Source organism: Chanodichthys erythropterus, chromosome 19 (genome assembly GCF_024489055.1).
Source record: "Chanodichthys erythropterus isolate Z2021 chromosome 19, ASM2448905v1, whole genome shotgun sequence".
Lineage (NCBI taxonomy): Eukaryota > Metazoa > Chordata > Actinopteri > Cypriniformes > Xenocyprididae > Chanodichthys > Chanodichthys erythropterus.
Window position 1 is genome coordinate 38,387,866 of NC_090239.1, and position 17,090 is coordinate 38,404,955.

The following is a 17,090-nucleotide window of genomic DNA, read 5'->3' on the forward strand; positions in this document are numbered from 1 at the left end:
GAGAAGAGTCCAGAACAAAGAGGAGAGGCCTCTATATATAGACATATGAGGGGAATTCCCAAGAAGATGACATCAACTGGTCAGATAGTCTATAAAAGGCTGGACCATGAAGAGAGCAGGAGGGGCTGCTTAACACCTGAGGCTGTACCTCCGACACCAGAACCAGCTGATGATGCCTCCATCGCTGATATTGCCTTGACTGAAGAACTTTTCAATACTTATACTTTATTTAATTACTTGTATAGAATGTTAGTAGAATATATGTAATGCTAGTAGTATTAATGTAATAAATAAATTAACTTATAACTTTATAACTAAACTCGGCCTCATGTGGCATTAAAATTAAGTTTTTAGTAAGAATGAAGTTTTTACTAGTGGAAATGTAATTCCTGATATCAACAATTCAGTTCTTGATATCAACAATTAAGTTCTTGATATCAACAATTGATATCCTGGGAATGAATAAAAGTCAAAACGGCTTGACAAAGTGTAGGTAAGGCGCGTTAAAAATTGTTTTGACGCAAATTGACAGAGGTTCGAATCCGCTTTTTGCCCAACTCGCTCTACTTCCTTTTCCCATCCATCAGATTGGAAAGGCATTTATCTTCAATAGAAATGAAGATATAAAAATAAAGATATTCGAAAAGTGTCGAACTTACGAACTTAAGAAATTAAAAAGACTTCCTATTTCTGCGGTTTGTGCATTTTATAAGTCAAACTGCATCGTTGACAAAATGGATGTAAACTGACTACAACGCACTGCACCATGCAGGACCAAAATTCGCAATAATGGAAGTATACCGCTCAATTCATTTAGTGTATTTATGTATACTGATACACCGTTTACTCTTTTACGAAACTATCATAGTTAATGAAGCCCAAGTGCCACCTACAGGCTTATTAGTGTAGGCTGGTGAAATGGTGACATGAAAAGAAAGGACTTTATTATGTTACCATTTTTGATAATTGTGCAGCATTATGAAAAAAGTCTCTTAATAAAGTCCTCCTGCATTTATTTGATCAAAAACAGCAATATAGTGAAATATGATTACAATTTACAGTGATGGTTTTCTATTTTAATATACTTTTAAATATAATGTATTCCTATAATTTATGCTGTTCTTTTCTAACATTTTATTAATCAAAGCATCTTGGAAAAAAAGTATCAAAGGTTATAAAAAATATTAAGCAGCTGTAGCGAAAATTAACTCAAAGGGGAAATATTAATAATTATTCATAATTCATTATGATTATTAATTATATTTATAATGAATATGCAAATTCGTTAATCAGATTAACTGGACGTAGCTACATTAAAATTAACATTACAATCAGTTAACCTGTTCGTCCAGTGAACGCTCAGGGTTGATTGTTTATTAATTCTAAGAAATGTCAATTTCCAAGTTATGGAAAAATAATATTTCTTATTGTACTGTACTACTCAGAGCAGGTAGTCCGGATCTATCACTTAAGAGGCAATTCATTAGCAGACGGAGTCAGAACCAAACGTGTATTGTGCACAATCTTTATTAACTTTAAGAGGTAGCTATGCTTGTAGATGCAGCCAAAGTTTAGATGAATGACATCAATCTTAACTATAAAAGGGGAGCATTACCCAAATATACATTTATATAACACTGTACTGAGATTCATTCATCAGAAACAGGTTAAGCAATACTGCAATTGGTATTTCTCCAACCAAAGCAGAATAATCAATTCTGGTACAGTTTACATGCCGCTGAGCTGAGATTTCTTCGTCAACACAGGCTTACGCTCTAATACTGAGATTAGGATTTCTTCGCTAAAATCAGATTAACTGTACACTGATACCATTTGAACATATGCTAAAATGTCTTAAGACTCTTTCTGTTACGGCAGAGGTGTCACTTCAAGCTATAGTTTTATCTGCACCTAACAAGCCAGCACCATCGATCTACATGCGAATCAAGCATTGTCAAACGTCATGTCGGAATTATCAATTATTAAACACACTTTTAGTTGGACGATGGTTTAAGCGAGTGGCGTTAGGCCATGCTAGCTTAACCAGCTCAATCTAGTGTCATATTCCAAAATAGCTCGTCGTGGATGGTCATGAGCATTTGAGATTTACACATTCACACAAGGATTCCTTCCACTCCTAATGCAGACTCCTGCATTTCTGCGACCACACATTTTCATCTACTTTAAAAGCTTTATGCCCTATGCTGACTAGGAACCTTTGTAGAAGCAATGTGGAAGGCACTGTGTTTGCAGTTCACAGTCACTGGGGTCTTAAGAACTCCTGCCGAGGGACCTTGTGTGTCAGGTCACATGAGTGGCATTGTATGAGGGCAGGTTGTGCTGTCCAAAGAGGTGACTAACTGGTGTAGGAGGCAAAGGTCCTGTGGGTGTCCTCCATTCATTCCAGGTTTGTCTGAGACTGTGGCAGTAACCTTGGGACTATCAGATCTACCTTGCCTGGTGTCGAGGGCAGCGCTCAATCTGCATTCAGACTTATGGGTCTGAGGAGTCCTTTATGCTGACTGGTTTCAGTTGCTAATAGTCTGATTGGAGGTTGACTGGCTGTTAAGTCAGAAATCGTGGTGATTCTGGTTAGATCAAGAACAGAGAGCCTGTCTCGGTGGGTCACGCCAGTCAGGGGCTTCGGGCAAAAAGGAAGGTCTCATAGGTTGGCATGAGCGCTGTGGTATCCTAGGCTGCAGGCTCTGGCCCCTCCCCCCTTTGTGAAGGGTTGGGGGAGCTCTCACTGCTGCTGCTGCTGCGAAGTCCATCAGGTTGCAGGTTCCTTGTGTGGTCCATTTGTAGTTGTTCGGGCTGTTTCAGTTCTTTTCGGACCACAATGTGTTCGTCTCTCACGCTGCTGAATTGTGGAGTCAATGTTTGACTTTCAGTTCTGCATGCAGGTGGCCTTCAAGGGCCTTAGCTTTAGTGTCGCTTTAAATTCAAACAGTTCCTTACGTTCTTTAACTGGCAAAGTTCAACAGCTGTCGGAGCCTCCTGAGGACTGGTGACCTCCCTCAATTGCTCTGCTCTGTCATGGTTCTTGCATCTGTCCAGTGCCTTCTCATGCTGAGTGGGTTGGTTCTCTGTGGAACTCAGTGACTTGCAGCGTTCGTTCAATTACCTCCTGTTGGAAGGCCGTATGAGCATGGGCTAAGGAGAGAATGAAGCTCTTTGTGGCTCAGGTCAGGTGTCAAGTGTGTGCTGGTGCTGCCAATCTTGCTGTCCCTTGCTCTGCTGTTGCAGGTTGTTGACTGCTTTAGTTGAAGGGCAACCATCACATTGTTCCGCTGGGTCTCCAGGGGGTCCTGGATGGCAGGGCTGGATGTACTGGGCAGACAGGCACACTTATGGGGACATGAGAGAAAGAGATAGCACAGGCAACTGCAAGTTCATACAGCTATGTGGGCCATATAGGAAGTGGCTAGCTGAAGTGGGGGAAGCCAGCATGAGACTAAGTTGTTTAACTATCTTGGATGACAGCTGTAAGCGGTGTTTACTGATGACGGGGCTGGTACACGTCATTACTATTACTCAGAATACAGATGATTCCTTTCCAGAGATTATCACCATAAGGTAAATGAATAGAACAAACTGGTAGAGAGAGAGAGAGAATGAAATAAGAAAAGGGAAAGGAAGGAAAGAGGTTTTTACCTATTTAGTTTTGCTAGGAGATATGGTTAAGCAGGTGTCACTGGTTCAATTGATGACCTAATCTCTAGACTAACAGAGAAACACCAGATGCCTTGAGGTCGAAAGGAGAAGAAACAACGGGAAGAGTTTCTAGTCCTTTCCGGAGCCAAAAGTGCACTGGACGGTGACCGTACTTCATGTACTCAGTCAGCACTAAGGAGTGAGGAGGGGGAGCTGAGAGATAGGTGTTAGCATAGTAATAACCTATAACTCATTATGCCTCATTAAGGAAACAACAGTTTCTAGAACTACTGTAATCCTATTAAAAAAAAAAAAAAAAAAAAAAAAAGGGAAGAGGGTGATGGTAGAATAACACAAAAAGGGTAAAAACAGAAGCTCTAGGGAACCTAAAGAGAAGGTGAATACCTAAGTTGATTTAATTAAATGCTAAGTTTAATTAAAACCAACTTGGCTGAATAGAGATATTCAGACTGAAACCAAAAGGAAGTGAAGGAAATAAAAATGAAATGTAGAGGAAGAATGAAGTTGGACAAAATAGAATTAGAATTTCCTAATAGATTTAGAAATCTAAAAGGAAAGGTAAACAGACAAAATTGATTTATTTAACTTTTCAAATTTAACCAAATTCAACTTGGCTGCATAGGGATAGTCAGGTGAACAAAGTATTAGCATGAAGTAGAACTAAGATAGAGAAATAAAGAGTAAACTCAGAATTTCCTTGTAGCTTTAGGGGACAGGAAACTAAACAAATTGATTTAATTACATTTTAAATTTAATTTAAATTCAACTTGACTGAATAGAGACTTGACGATGCGAGTGACGCCACGCACGCACACAGACACACACAAATGGTTTAAACCAGAGATGGGTGCCTTTGAGGCGTGCCTTGTGAAGCTTTGGAATTCAAGTGAATTGTTTGTCTTGCAGCAGTGATTCAGAGCGTGTGTCAAACTGCCACAGTCACGTGATTTCAGTAAACGAGGCTTTGTGATGCATCCTAGCAGTTTCAAAGTGTTTCAAGATGTCCAAGGTTCATCTCTAAGTCCCATGAACCCATGTCTATACATGATTTGTACATGAAATGTGTCTAACACATTTAAATGACGCATTTGATAAAGGGAAGTGACGTACTGTCATGTTTTGTCTGATATAGTTCAGTTTTTATTAACAAGCACTACCGTTTACTGAAATGTCATGTCTTGACAGAAACCTCATGTTTAAGGATATTAGATGATTCATTGATCACTTTTAATTGATTACAACTTAATAATAACCATTTGTGAATGGCTTATTAAAGATGTCTCGTATTCGTATATCTCTAGTATTCACTACGCTTACTGTTCTGACCCGCAAAGGGGCGTTTTGAGCGGTTCGAACAGTGAATCGTTTGTGACGCAATTGATTCATTTGATTCCGAGCATTACAACGCTTTGTGTCCCCATCAACAGTTCAAATCAAAGTCCCTCCTAAAAGGGATCCCAAAGTCTATAAAGTCTTCGGCTTGAATGCTTCGCGCTCGTACGTGTCTAGGTGCTAGAAGGGTGCTAGCAGCTTTTAGTCTAGCTAAAGGGTTTTAGCTTGTAGGGTATACGTGTAGGATTTCTATAGAGCTAGATTTGGCTACACGAGGTTTGTTGTTTGCACAACAGTCTGTGATGTGGGTGCTGTTATCAGACTTTCAGAGGTGTCTGCTCTTCACGCTCTGTTGTCATGCGTTGCCAGGAGATCAATGCCAGCCTGCAACACGATCAGAATAGAGCAGAATTCTAACCGTGCTGCAAGTCCGCATTGAGAACTCCAGTGTGGTCACGCATAACTCACAAATCACAACAACACATCACTTCACAGAGAGTGGCGAATTGCTAGTTAGCTAAGCTAGAATTTACACCACAAATTCATTGCGTGCATTTCATATGTGCGGTCCAGCGCATTAATATGAATACGGTGACGTAACGAATAGTAAAAAGGCCTTAAATCGGTGAATGGGAGTCTCGCCCAGAACACCATTACAAACTCTGTAGTGAGATTTCTTCATCACACAGGTAAATTTATGCTGCTTAATCTGGAATTCCGCCATCAGAAAAAGGCTTACGCGTTTACCGCTGAAAGTGGGGATTTCTTCGCCCAAGATCAGGGTAGTTTATTTGTTCGTGCTGCTAATCTGAGATTCGATCGTCAGAAAGACTTATGCATTTAAAGCTGAAAGTGGGGGTTTCTTCGCCCAAGTTCAGGTAAATTTATTCTAATACCCTTTGTATGCACTGCTAATCTGCGATTCCGTCGTCAGAAAAGTCTTACGCTCGTTTAGCAACTGAGATTATGATTTCTTCGATAATTTCAGGTTAGCTTCTTCGTGCTATTTAAATATGCATTATAGCATCGAGGAACGTTCTGCCGTTCAAGGGAATGCGCATTCAAGCCCTAGTTTTGCTGATTTTATCAGAAATTTGTATGTGCATGTATAAGATGTCAATAAAGATTATCAAAACACATGATTGATTACTGGTCCATCTGCAAACAATTGCTTAAAATGATGCCTTTCAATTCTCCACCAAATATTTAGCGAAAATTAACTCAAAGGGGAAATATGAATAATTATTCATAATTCATTATGATTAATTATGATTTATTATGAATATGCAAATTCGTTAATCAGATTAACTGGACGTAGCTACATTAAAATTAACATTACAATCAGTTAACCTGTTGGTCCAGTGAACGCTCAGGGTTGATTGTTTATTAATTCTAAGAAATGTCAATTTCCAAGTTATGGAAAAATAATATTTCTTATTGTACTGTACTACTCAGAGCAGGTAGTCTGGATCTATCACTTAAGAGGCAATTCATTAGCAGACGGAGTCAGAACCAATCGTGTATTGTGCACAATCTTTATTAACTAACTCACAAACACATAATTAAACTAACAAACACATAACATAACATACACAAATGGTCACACACACACACGCAAGTCAGAATGAGTAATGATACAGTTGAACAGGAAGAGATGCTGTTACTAGAGCTACATGAAATGTAAAAGGCAATCTGGAAAGGACTCATCAGTTTCTTTTAGCAATAGCAAAGGTAAAGTCTTTACAAATCAATACTAAATCGCTGTTTAGCATTAAAATGTACGTGGCACTGTTCGCTGGTTTTTAACCTCTGGTCAAAGTCACACCTCTCAGTTGTTGACCAGACCAATGTAGATGTTGTAATTCTGGGTGGCAACACCCCTCCTGTCAGGGCTTTTACGACCCAGAAAGATTAACAAGCTGAGTCCTTGAATCAGAACTATTAAATATTCTTTTAATACTGATGTGTTGCACAGGTATGGATGTACCGTATACACAAGCATTTAAATCTTCCCGCTACTAACGTATAGACACTAAACATGGTCATAACATTTAACAATCATCAACAACATGTAAGTACAATGAGTACAATACAACATCAGTAATAATGGATACCATTTCCTGAGAAGGATTCATTTATAGCACAGTCCGTCTATACATTAATGCCATGTGTTCTGTGTGGAAAATGCAGGGAAGATGCAGATTTTCTGTGTCTCTACTCTGTTCTCCATGCGGCAACCACATTCCTCAGCGCAATAAACTTGTAACTGAAAGCTTCCCGGGGGATGGGGACAGACTCCAGAGTGAGCTTAAACTATTGGTTAACTAACCAATAATTGTGTCTGATTTGTCTCAGTCATTACACAGCACAACTGTTTGTAACATTGATAATAAATCATCATATTAGAATGATTTCTGAAGGACCATGTGACACTGAAGACTGGAGTAATGATGCTAAAAAATTCAGTTTTGCTTCACAAATCAATATATTTTGAAGTATATTAAAACAGAAAACCATTATTTTAACTGTAAAAATATTTCACAATATTACTGTTTTCTGTATTTTTGATCAAATAAATGCAGCCTTCTTGCAAAAACATAACATATATATATATATATATATATATATATATATATATATATATAGCATCTAACTACTATTTGCACTTATTGCAAAGAGAATACTTTTTTATAGGGCAAATAGAATATTAAGCTTTTTTCACTTAGTGTAAGTAGCATATAAGAAATGGTGCTATTTTCACTTAGTGTAAATAGATTCTGTTGCTATTTTCACTTAAAGCTATTTTCACATTTTGCAGTCTGTTCCCACGGATTTAAACTGTACTCGTCCAAGAAGAGAACAGGCTTCCGGGTTATCGCAAATAAAATAATGATATTTTTATATAGGGCAAATAGAATGAATCTTAGGCCAAATACTTTTTGTGTAGGCCTATGTGGAATGCATCAAATTGTCTTAACTACATGCTTAAAATAATTCTCTGAAGCACTTTTTTTCTAACTCAGAAGACACCGATTTTAGGATAAGGTCAAGAAGGGATACAGCTACGGACACTGGGAATGCGCTAAATTAATATTTGGTCATTTAATTACTGTATGAGCACGAACAGCCCATTACCAACACATGTATATCAAACTTCTAAAAACTTTGTAAACATGGAAAACAATAAACACATGCTGATTTTTATGAATTTATGATGCTGGTGGTGAGTGTAAAATCAAATTCAAAACAGCCATTTCACCTGGAAGATTAAGGTTGTGATATTAATGTTGGCCACTAGAGGGGGCCATACGATCAGGAATCTTTTAACCTTAATCTTTTCTCTATCATTTTTTCTTTGTTTTTTCACTTTTACATGCCCCAATAAAATATTATTTGTCAAGTTTCCAGACATGATTGCTGTAGGCCTACATTTAAAATGAAGAGACCATTTTATTCATCTCTTTTAACATAACATACACGATTCCGTTCTATTCCGTATTGTTTTGCAGGCAAAAGCTCAGTAAACTACAATCACCAAAACAACACTTCATGATAACAATGTAATGGAACAGTAGAGGCACTTTACCAAAACAGAAAAAAAAGTTTACGAATAAAGCATTCATTCGTCATTTTATGATACTACCGTTGTTAGGTTTTAAGTAAACATTATAGTTATAAAGTAAAACGACAATAACAACAACAATAATAATATCAGGCTGACAACCCGATGGGCAAGATTACATTTACATTTAGTCATTTAGCAGACGCCTTTATCCAAAGCGACTTACAAATGAGAGTAGTAGAATCAATTAAATCAACATGAGAACAACAGTATGTAAGTGCTGAGTGAAGTCACAGTTATGTCAGTAAAGTGCTCATAGCGAATTTTTTTTTTTTTTTTATATAAATACATACACAGATAGGAGAAGAATATTAGTCAAGGTAAGTGCTACTACTACTGGGTCAAGTGCTGACGAAAAAGATACGTCTTTAGCATTTTTTTGAAAATGGCTAGAGACTCAGCTGCTCGGATAGAGCGTGGTAGGTCATTCCACCAGCCAGGAACAGTCCCGGAGAAGGTCCGTGAGAGTGATTTTGTGCCCCTATGTGATGGCACCACAAGGCGCCGTTCACTTGCAGAACGCAGGTTTCTGGAGGGCGCGTAAGTCTGAAGTAGTGAGTTAAGGTATAGCGGTGCAGAGCCAGCTGTCGTTCTGTAAGCAAACATCAGAGCCTTGAATTGGATGCGAGCAGCTACTGGCAGCCAGTGCAGACTGATGAAGAGAGGAGTGACGTGCGCTCTCTTCGGTTCGTTGAAGACCAGTCTTGCTGCAGCATTTTGGATCAGTTGTAGAGGCTTGATAGTGCATGCTGGAAGGCCAGCCAAGAGAGCATTACAGTAGTCCAGTCTGGATAGAACAAGAGCTTGGACAAGAATTTGTGTGGAATGTTCAGATAGGAAGGGTCTAATCTTCCTGATGTTTTACAAGGCAAATCTGCAGGACCGGGTCGTTGCTGCAACATGATTTGTGAAGGTTAGACCATCATCCATCACCACTCCAAGGTTTCTGGCTGTCCTGGAAGGAGTGATGGTTGAAGACCCAAGTTGAACTGAAAGGTTGTGATGAAGTGTTGGGTTTGCACCGATCACAAGCAGTTCCGTTTTTGCAAGGTTGAGTTGGAGGTGGTGGTCCTTCATCCAGGCAGAAATGGCTGTCAGGCAGGCTGTGATGCGACCAGCAACCGTCGGATCATCTGGTTGGAATGAGAGGTAGAGTTGTGTGTCATCAGCATAACAGTGATGGGAGAAACCATGATCCTGAATGACCGATCCTAGTGATGACGTGTAGATGGAGAAGAGAAGTGGACCAAGCACAGAGCCCTGAGGTACCCCAGTAGCAAGATGATGTGACTTGGACACCTCACCTCTCCAAGATACCCTGAAGGACCTACCTGAGAGGTAAGACTCGAACCACTGGAGCGCGGTTCCCGTGATGCCCTTCGACATGAGTGTAGACAGGAGGATCTGGTGGTTCACTGTGTCAAAGGCAGCAGACAGGTCCAGCAAGATGAGTACTGATGATTTTGAAGATGCCCGTGCCAGTCTCAGGGCTTCAGTGACTGAGAGCAGGGCAGTCTCAGTAGAGTGGCCACTCTTGAAACCAGACTGGTGGTTGTCAAGGAGGTTGTTCTGTGAGAGATAAGTAGACAGTTGGTTGAATACAACTCTCTCAAGTGTCTTAGCAATGAAAGGAAGAAGGGATACTGGTCTGTAGTTTTCTAAAAGAGCTGGATTCAGAGTGGGTTTCTTAAGCAGTGGGGTAATCCTAGCCTGCTTAAAAGCTGTGGGAAATGTTCCAGTGTGAAGGGAGGAATTGATAATGTGAGTGAGTGCAGGTAGAATTGAGGAGGAGATGGCCTGAAGAAGAGGAGTGGGGATAGGGTCTAGCGGACAGGTAGTAGGGTGATTGGAAAGAATGAGTTTGGAAACATCTGCCTCAGAAAGCATGGAGAAGGAGGGGAGAATTTGTGTGTTTTCAATTAAGATGTTCTTGTCAGTGTGTGGTGTGGAGAATTGGCCGCTGATGGTTGTTATTTTATGTGTGTAGAAAGTGGCAAAGTCATCAGCTGTAAGAACTGATGTGGGAGGGAGGGGAGGAGGGCAAAGAAGAGAAGAGAAGGTTTTGAAAAGTGTTCGGGAGTCGTTTGAGTTGTTAATTTTAGTGTGATAGTAGGAGGTTTTAGCATTGGTGACATTAGTAGAGAAAGAAGAAAGGAGTGACTGATATAAGCTAAGGTCAGTAGGATTTTTAGATTTGCGCCACTTCCTCTCTGCAGCCCTGAGTCTAGACCGATGCTCACGGAGAACATCAGAAAGCCAGGGGGCAGAGGGGGTGGCGCGGGCTGGTCTGGTTAAGAGGGGGCAGAAATCATCTAAGCAAGATGATAGAGTGGTGCAGAGAGTGTCAGTAGCAGTGTTAGTGTCCATTGATGAGAATTGGTTAGCGGGAGGAAGTGTGGATGAGACCGAAGAGGATAGATGAGATGGTGAGAGGGAGCGTAGGTTTCGCCGAAAAGTGACGTGTGGTGGGGTGTGTGATGAGTTGGGGGTCAGGTTGAGTGTGAAAGTAATGAGAAAGTGGTCTGAGGTGTGTAGTGGAGTAACCAGTGAATTGTCGGTGGAGCCACAGCGTGTGTAGATGAGGTCCAATTGGTTACCTGATTTGTGGGTAGCTGAGGTAGCCACTCGCTTGAGATCAAATGAGGCAAGCAGCGTGTGGAAGTCAGCAGCCTGAGGTTTGTCTAGATGGATGTTGAAGTCACCAAGTACTAGCAGAGGAGTGCCATCCTCAGGGAAGGATGAGAGTAACACATCCAACTCCTCCAAGAAGTTACCTAGCTGACCTGGGGGACGATAAACAACTACAACATGAATTTTGGTAGGGTAGGTGATGGTAATTGCATGTGATTCAAATGAGCCATTTTCAGAGAGAGATGGTAAAGGATTGAACTTCCATTCATTGGACATAAGCAAACCAGTACCACCACCCCTCCCAATCTGGCGTGAGGTGTGAGAGAAAGTGAAATTAGAGGAGAGGGCTGCTGGTGTGGCAGTGTCCTCTGGTTTGATCCATGTCTCAGTCAGAGCCATGAGATGGAGATCTGAATAAGTAGCAATAGCTGTGATGAACTCTGCTTTGTTGACAGCAGACTGACAATTCCAGAGCCCAATCGAAATAGAAAACAATGTACTAGGTGACATGGGTAAAGAACGCAGGTTGTTATGGTTGCGCTGTTTACAGCGTGTAGCGTGCGATTTACGAGGGTTAGTAATAGTGGGAATTTGGAAGCACATATCTAAAACAAGTCAAAAGACAGACAAGAACACACTGTATAAAGAGGAAAGAAAGAAAAGAGCAATACTCAAGTGTCTTGTCAGTGTCGTTGCTCGGTGGAGTCACACAGGTAGAGTCGCTGGTCTTTACACTCTTCGGTCTTCACACGAGGAGGGCTTCACATGAGGGCTGCCGCGTCCGCTGCCGCGGTACACTGTGCACTTATACCAGCTTATTACAACGTTAGTTCAGCAGGCCACGCCTTACTGACTCAGAGCAAACGAGACCAAACGCGATTTGCCACGTGACCTCAGTAAACAAGCAGTAAAGCAACTATACAGCACTAAAATCAACTAGAAACGACAGCAAAACACTTACAGTATGCAGATCCTCTTGTAGCTTCAATGATTCTCTCTAATGAATGCTAAATAACAACTGTTTACCCAGCAAACATGCTTCTTTGGGGCCCGTGTGGGGCCATTGCGGGCAGCCCACTGTGGGCCCAGATACCGGCGTGAAATGCGGGGCACGTGTGGGCCCCACACTATGGGCCCAGTGCGGGGCCCTAGTGGGACAGCCCAAAGTGTGGGCTGACTGTGGGCTGGCCCACACTATGCAGAGTGGGCCCCTGTTGGGGCCAGAAGTGGGCCCACAGCAAGCCCCTTAGGGGCCCGTGTGGGGTCATTGCGGGCAGCCCACTGTGGGCCCAGATACCGGCGTGAAATGCGGGGCACATGTGGGTCCCACACTATGGGACCCAGGTGGGGCGCCAGTGGGACAGCCCAAAGTGTGGGCTGACTGGGCTGGCCCACACTAAGCAGAGCAAAACTAACCATTTGTGGGCCCACAGCAAGCCCACACTGTGGGCAAAGTGTGGGTAAACTGTGGGTACACTGGGAAAAGAGTGGGCATACTGTGAACAATGCACCGATGTGTAAGTACATACCTTTGGCTTTAACAAACAACAAGATTAGTTTGGTTCTACTTTGCATTTGCCACAACACACACAAAAGAAGTTCACTTGTTAAAAGAATACATTGAAAGTCATATGTTTCAAATAATTTCATTTATTCACATTCATGTAAAAAAAAAAAAAAAAAAAAAAAAAAAAAAAATTATACACACATATATATATATATATATATATACACACACACAGTACACACACACACACAATACAATACCATTCAAAAGTTCAGTAATATTTTTAAAATGCTTTGGAAAAAAGTTCTTTCTGCTCATCAATGCTGCATTTATTTGATAAAAAAAAAAAAAAAAAAAAAAAAAAATTAAAAAGAGTAATATTCTGAAATAATATTAACTTAAAATAACTGCAGGGCTTGACATTAATGCTTGTCTAGGACAAGTGGATTTTTTGAAGTGGAAAGTGAAAGAGAATTGTATTTGCCCGACTGGACAAGCAGCCTGATAAAAACGCCAATAACAAAAAATAACTAGGGAATCACCAAAAACATGAGAATTGTTCTGGATTCATTTAGTGTGAAAGGTGACTGATAGTAAAAAATTATATAATATATAATGTACTGACGGTAACAAGGTTGTGCTGTTGTGCTCTCGAGGAAAAATCGCAACAAATGTGCCCAGCTCACTCAAAGAAACTCAGTTTTAGGGTTAGTTCACACCAAAATTAAAATTCTGTCATTAATTAATCACCCTCATGTTGTTCCACACCCGTAAGACCTTTGTTTATCTTCGGAACACAAGTTAAGATATTTTTGATAAAATTCAATGGCTTGGGAGACCTGCACTGACAGCAAGTTAACTTAGACTTTCAAATGCCCAGAAAGGTAACTGTTCCTAAAAACATTTTTAAAACATGTGACTACAATTGTTCAACCTTAATGTTATGAAGTGACAAGAATACTTTTTGTGCATTAAAAAGACTAAATAACGAGCATGTATCATACGATCCCAAACTGCCAAAGTCACATGATTTCAGTAAACAATGCTTCATTGCATCATAAGTGTTTTAAGATTTCAATGGTACAAGTGACTTTGGCAGTTTGATACACGCTCTTTGGCAGTTCTGAATGACTGATTTGAAACAAAAGATTCATAAAGCTTCGAAGCTTCATGAAGCAGTGTTTAGTTCAGTGACGAGTGCTAGATATTGTTGTATAAAGTCGTTATATTGTTTTTTTTGGCACACAAGTATTCTCTTCGCTTCATAACATTAAGGTTGAACATATAAAGGTTTTAAATATGTTTTTAGTAACAGTTACCTTTCTGGCTCCTCACGAGCCATTGGATTTTATCAAAAATATCTTGTGTTCTGAAGATGAACGAAGGTCTTACGTGTGTGGAACGACATGAGGGTAAGTAATGACAGAATTTTCATTTTTGGGTGAACTAACATGACCAAGAGTGCTGAATTCCATCACAATTGAAAATGTGACACTGATTTCATGTCATTGTTTGAATTAATGACTCAATGACTCACTCATTAAGAGTTACCTGCCGCCACCTACTGGCAGTTTAGTTTCATGTTTAAAAGTATCATTCTTTCTGACATTTTTTTATCTAATCTCACAACATTTTTAAATTCAGTTGTAATTTTTCAGTGTAAATCATTTAATTTGACTAGTTACAGTGTCTTATTACAATTATTTAATTTATTGATCAGATTTAAGAATTTAAAATGAAAGATGAAGCATTTATTCAATAATGGGGAAAATGCGCTTTATAAAAGGTAAAAATATCATAAATATGCAGATTTATACATGTCACAACCGGCCTTAACACTGATGCTGCAGAATAAATTGTATTTGCAACAAAGTTTGTGAATGACCGATTTACTTGTCACAGGAAAAGGGTTAATGTCGAGCCCTGAACTGTTTTAATATATTTTACAGTCAAATTTTCCTGTGATGTTAAAACTTAATATTCAGCAGCCTGCATCTAGTTGTCAGTGTCACATGATCATTCAGAAATCATTCATTTGTGGATGGAGATGAGTGATCAATCCCCTCGGGTACCAGTAGATCTTTGCCTGATCTCCAGTCTTCTGGTTCTTCTGCTCCTTCCACCATCCCAGTCTCTTGCATTATGGAGCCATGATTTGACAGAAGTTTCCATTTCGGAAGCTGTGGCCTGGCCGGTTTTTGTGCGCTTTTTTATCTAAAGTGAAAAAACAACAACAATTGAAACATTAATTTAAAAAACAAAAAAACAAAACACGAGTTTTGTTTACATTACATTTGTGTTTTCCCAAGGGTTAGGACATTTCCAACCCAGGGAACAATCTTTTGAGAACATCTAAATTCACTTTGACTGGAGAATCCTGAGAATAATTTGAGTTCCTGAAAAATAGTTCCAGGTGTTGTTTATTAATATTAAAAACAATTTTAGACTGTTGTTGAAAGAGAAAGATACAGAGAGTGAACAAATTGAGGGCATGATGAACTGAGAGCATGAGAACAATTTACTAAAATTGTCAACACAATGTAAAGAAAAAAATTGTTTGCTACTCAACCTCGTGTCATTCCAAACCTGCATGATTTCTTCTGTGGAAGATGATATTTTGAAAACTGACCATGTTTTTGTCAATACAATAAAAAGTCAATGGGATCCAATGCAGTTTACATTGTATGGACAAAACAGATGAAAAATTCTTCAAAATATCTTCTTTTGCATTCCACAGAAAAAAGTAATACAAGTTTGGAACAACATGAAGAACTATACCTTTAATGTAAGAAATCATTGATGACTTTAGCTTTCAGCATGAATATGTAATTTTTATTAAAATAAATGCAAATGCTGAGAATGTGTCTGACAGTCAAAAATGTACTTACACAGCAAAAGATGCAGTGACCTGTGCCTGAGCGGCTCTCCTTAGGTTTATTTAGCTGTGGTTAACAAAATCACAAAGGAGAAAAAGAGAGAAAGAAATATTGAATAAATCTATACAAATTAAAATGTACTATATTCATTTTTCATCAGTGATTACTGACTAATCATCATGTCAGGAGTTCTCAGCTCTGGTCCTCGAAGTGCACTGTCTTGCACAGTTTATGTCCACACCTGATCAATCTCACCACATGTGACTTTCTAGTCAGTAAACCAAAAGAGCTCAATTGGCTTGTTCAGGTGTGTTGGACCAGGGTTGGTGCTAAAGTCTGCAGGATAGTGGTCCTCGAGGCCCAGAGCTGATATCCCCTGCAATATGTTCTGAACATAACAATTCAGAGATCCAGAATGACTGCTAGATCAATCACTTACGACAGTGGTGTCCAGTCCTGGTCATGGAGGACCAACGTCCTGCAGAGTGTAGCTCAAACCATCCTGTAGTTCCTGGTCATCCTGAAGACCTGTAGTCAGGAATCAGGACTAGATGGCAAAGAATACTGAAAAGAGAGAGGACAAACAACATTTCAATGTACATATTCATGAATAAAAGATTTAAACTGGCTTCATACCAATCACATCTGAGAATGTGACACATGGCACCACTGTACTGTCAGATGCAGTGATACCCAAAAGATTAACAGATAACAAGCAAAATGTTTATGAAAGTACAGTTATTTGGTGCAATCAACAATACAAAAACTGAGAATGTGTCAGACAGTGAGTCGAATACTTACAGAGCAGAACCAATGATCTCTATACACACAATGAAAAGGAGAAAAAGAAACAAGAATTAATATTTCAGTTAAATATTGCTCTGTATGGATGAACGTGCTGATGAAATGTAGGCCTATACATTCAAGAGAAATTATACATCAATATTTAATGTGAATATAACTGAATTAAAAATTTTAGGCCATGAAATTATATCTTTTCATAATTAATTAATTACAGATGGTTGGTTTCATTTGAAATACACAGGCCAATGACTTATCTCTCCCTGCGTCTCAATCAGCTCATCAGCTCCCTAGCTCATGAATCAGTATTTCATTAAAGTGAATGAGGCCGACTCCCTGATCAGTGCCCTAACTACTGAACTAGGGAGCTGATTGAGACACGCTCTCTCTCTCTCCGACCCCGTGCACGCGCCAGCTTGTGCGTGAGACAAAGCCTTCAAATTGTTATTTTGAGGTCACGTTAACATGATAGCAATATAAAAATACAAAGCACATGTATATAAATAAATATGGTTTGCTGTCTGAGCTGTCAGAGCACAGGGTTTATCGATGTATGAACGGTTATAAAATCATATGTAACGAGATTTAATGTCCGTTTTATAGTTAAAATAGCGACGTAAACGAGGCCTACATGACTGAATCATTA

At 39.6% G+C, this 17,090-nt stretch overlaps 1 long non-coding RNA gene across 1 annotated transcript; it reads right to left on the minus strand.

Moving 5' to 3' along the window:
* Positions 1-13,014: 13,014 nt before the first annotated feature.
* Positions 13,015-16,288, minus strand: LOC137008048 (uncharacterized). The gene is made up of 3 exons (XR_010892747.1): positions 16,083-16,288; positions 15,656-15,709; positions 13,015-14,981 (listed from the first exon to the last, which is right to left on the minus strand). It is a non-coding gene; the product is annotated as an uncharacterized lncRNA (long non-coding RNA).
* Positions 16,289-17,090: the final 802 nt, after the last annotated feature.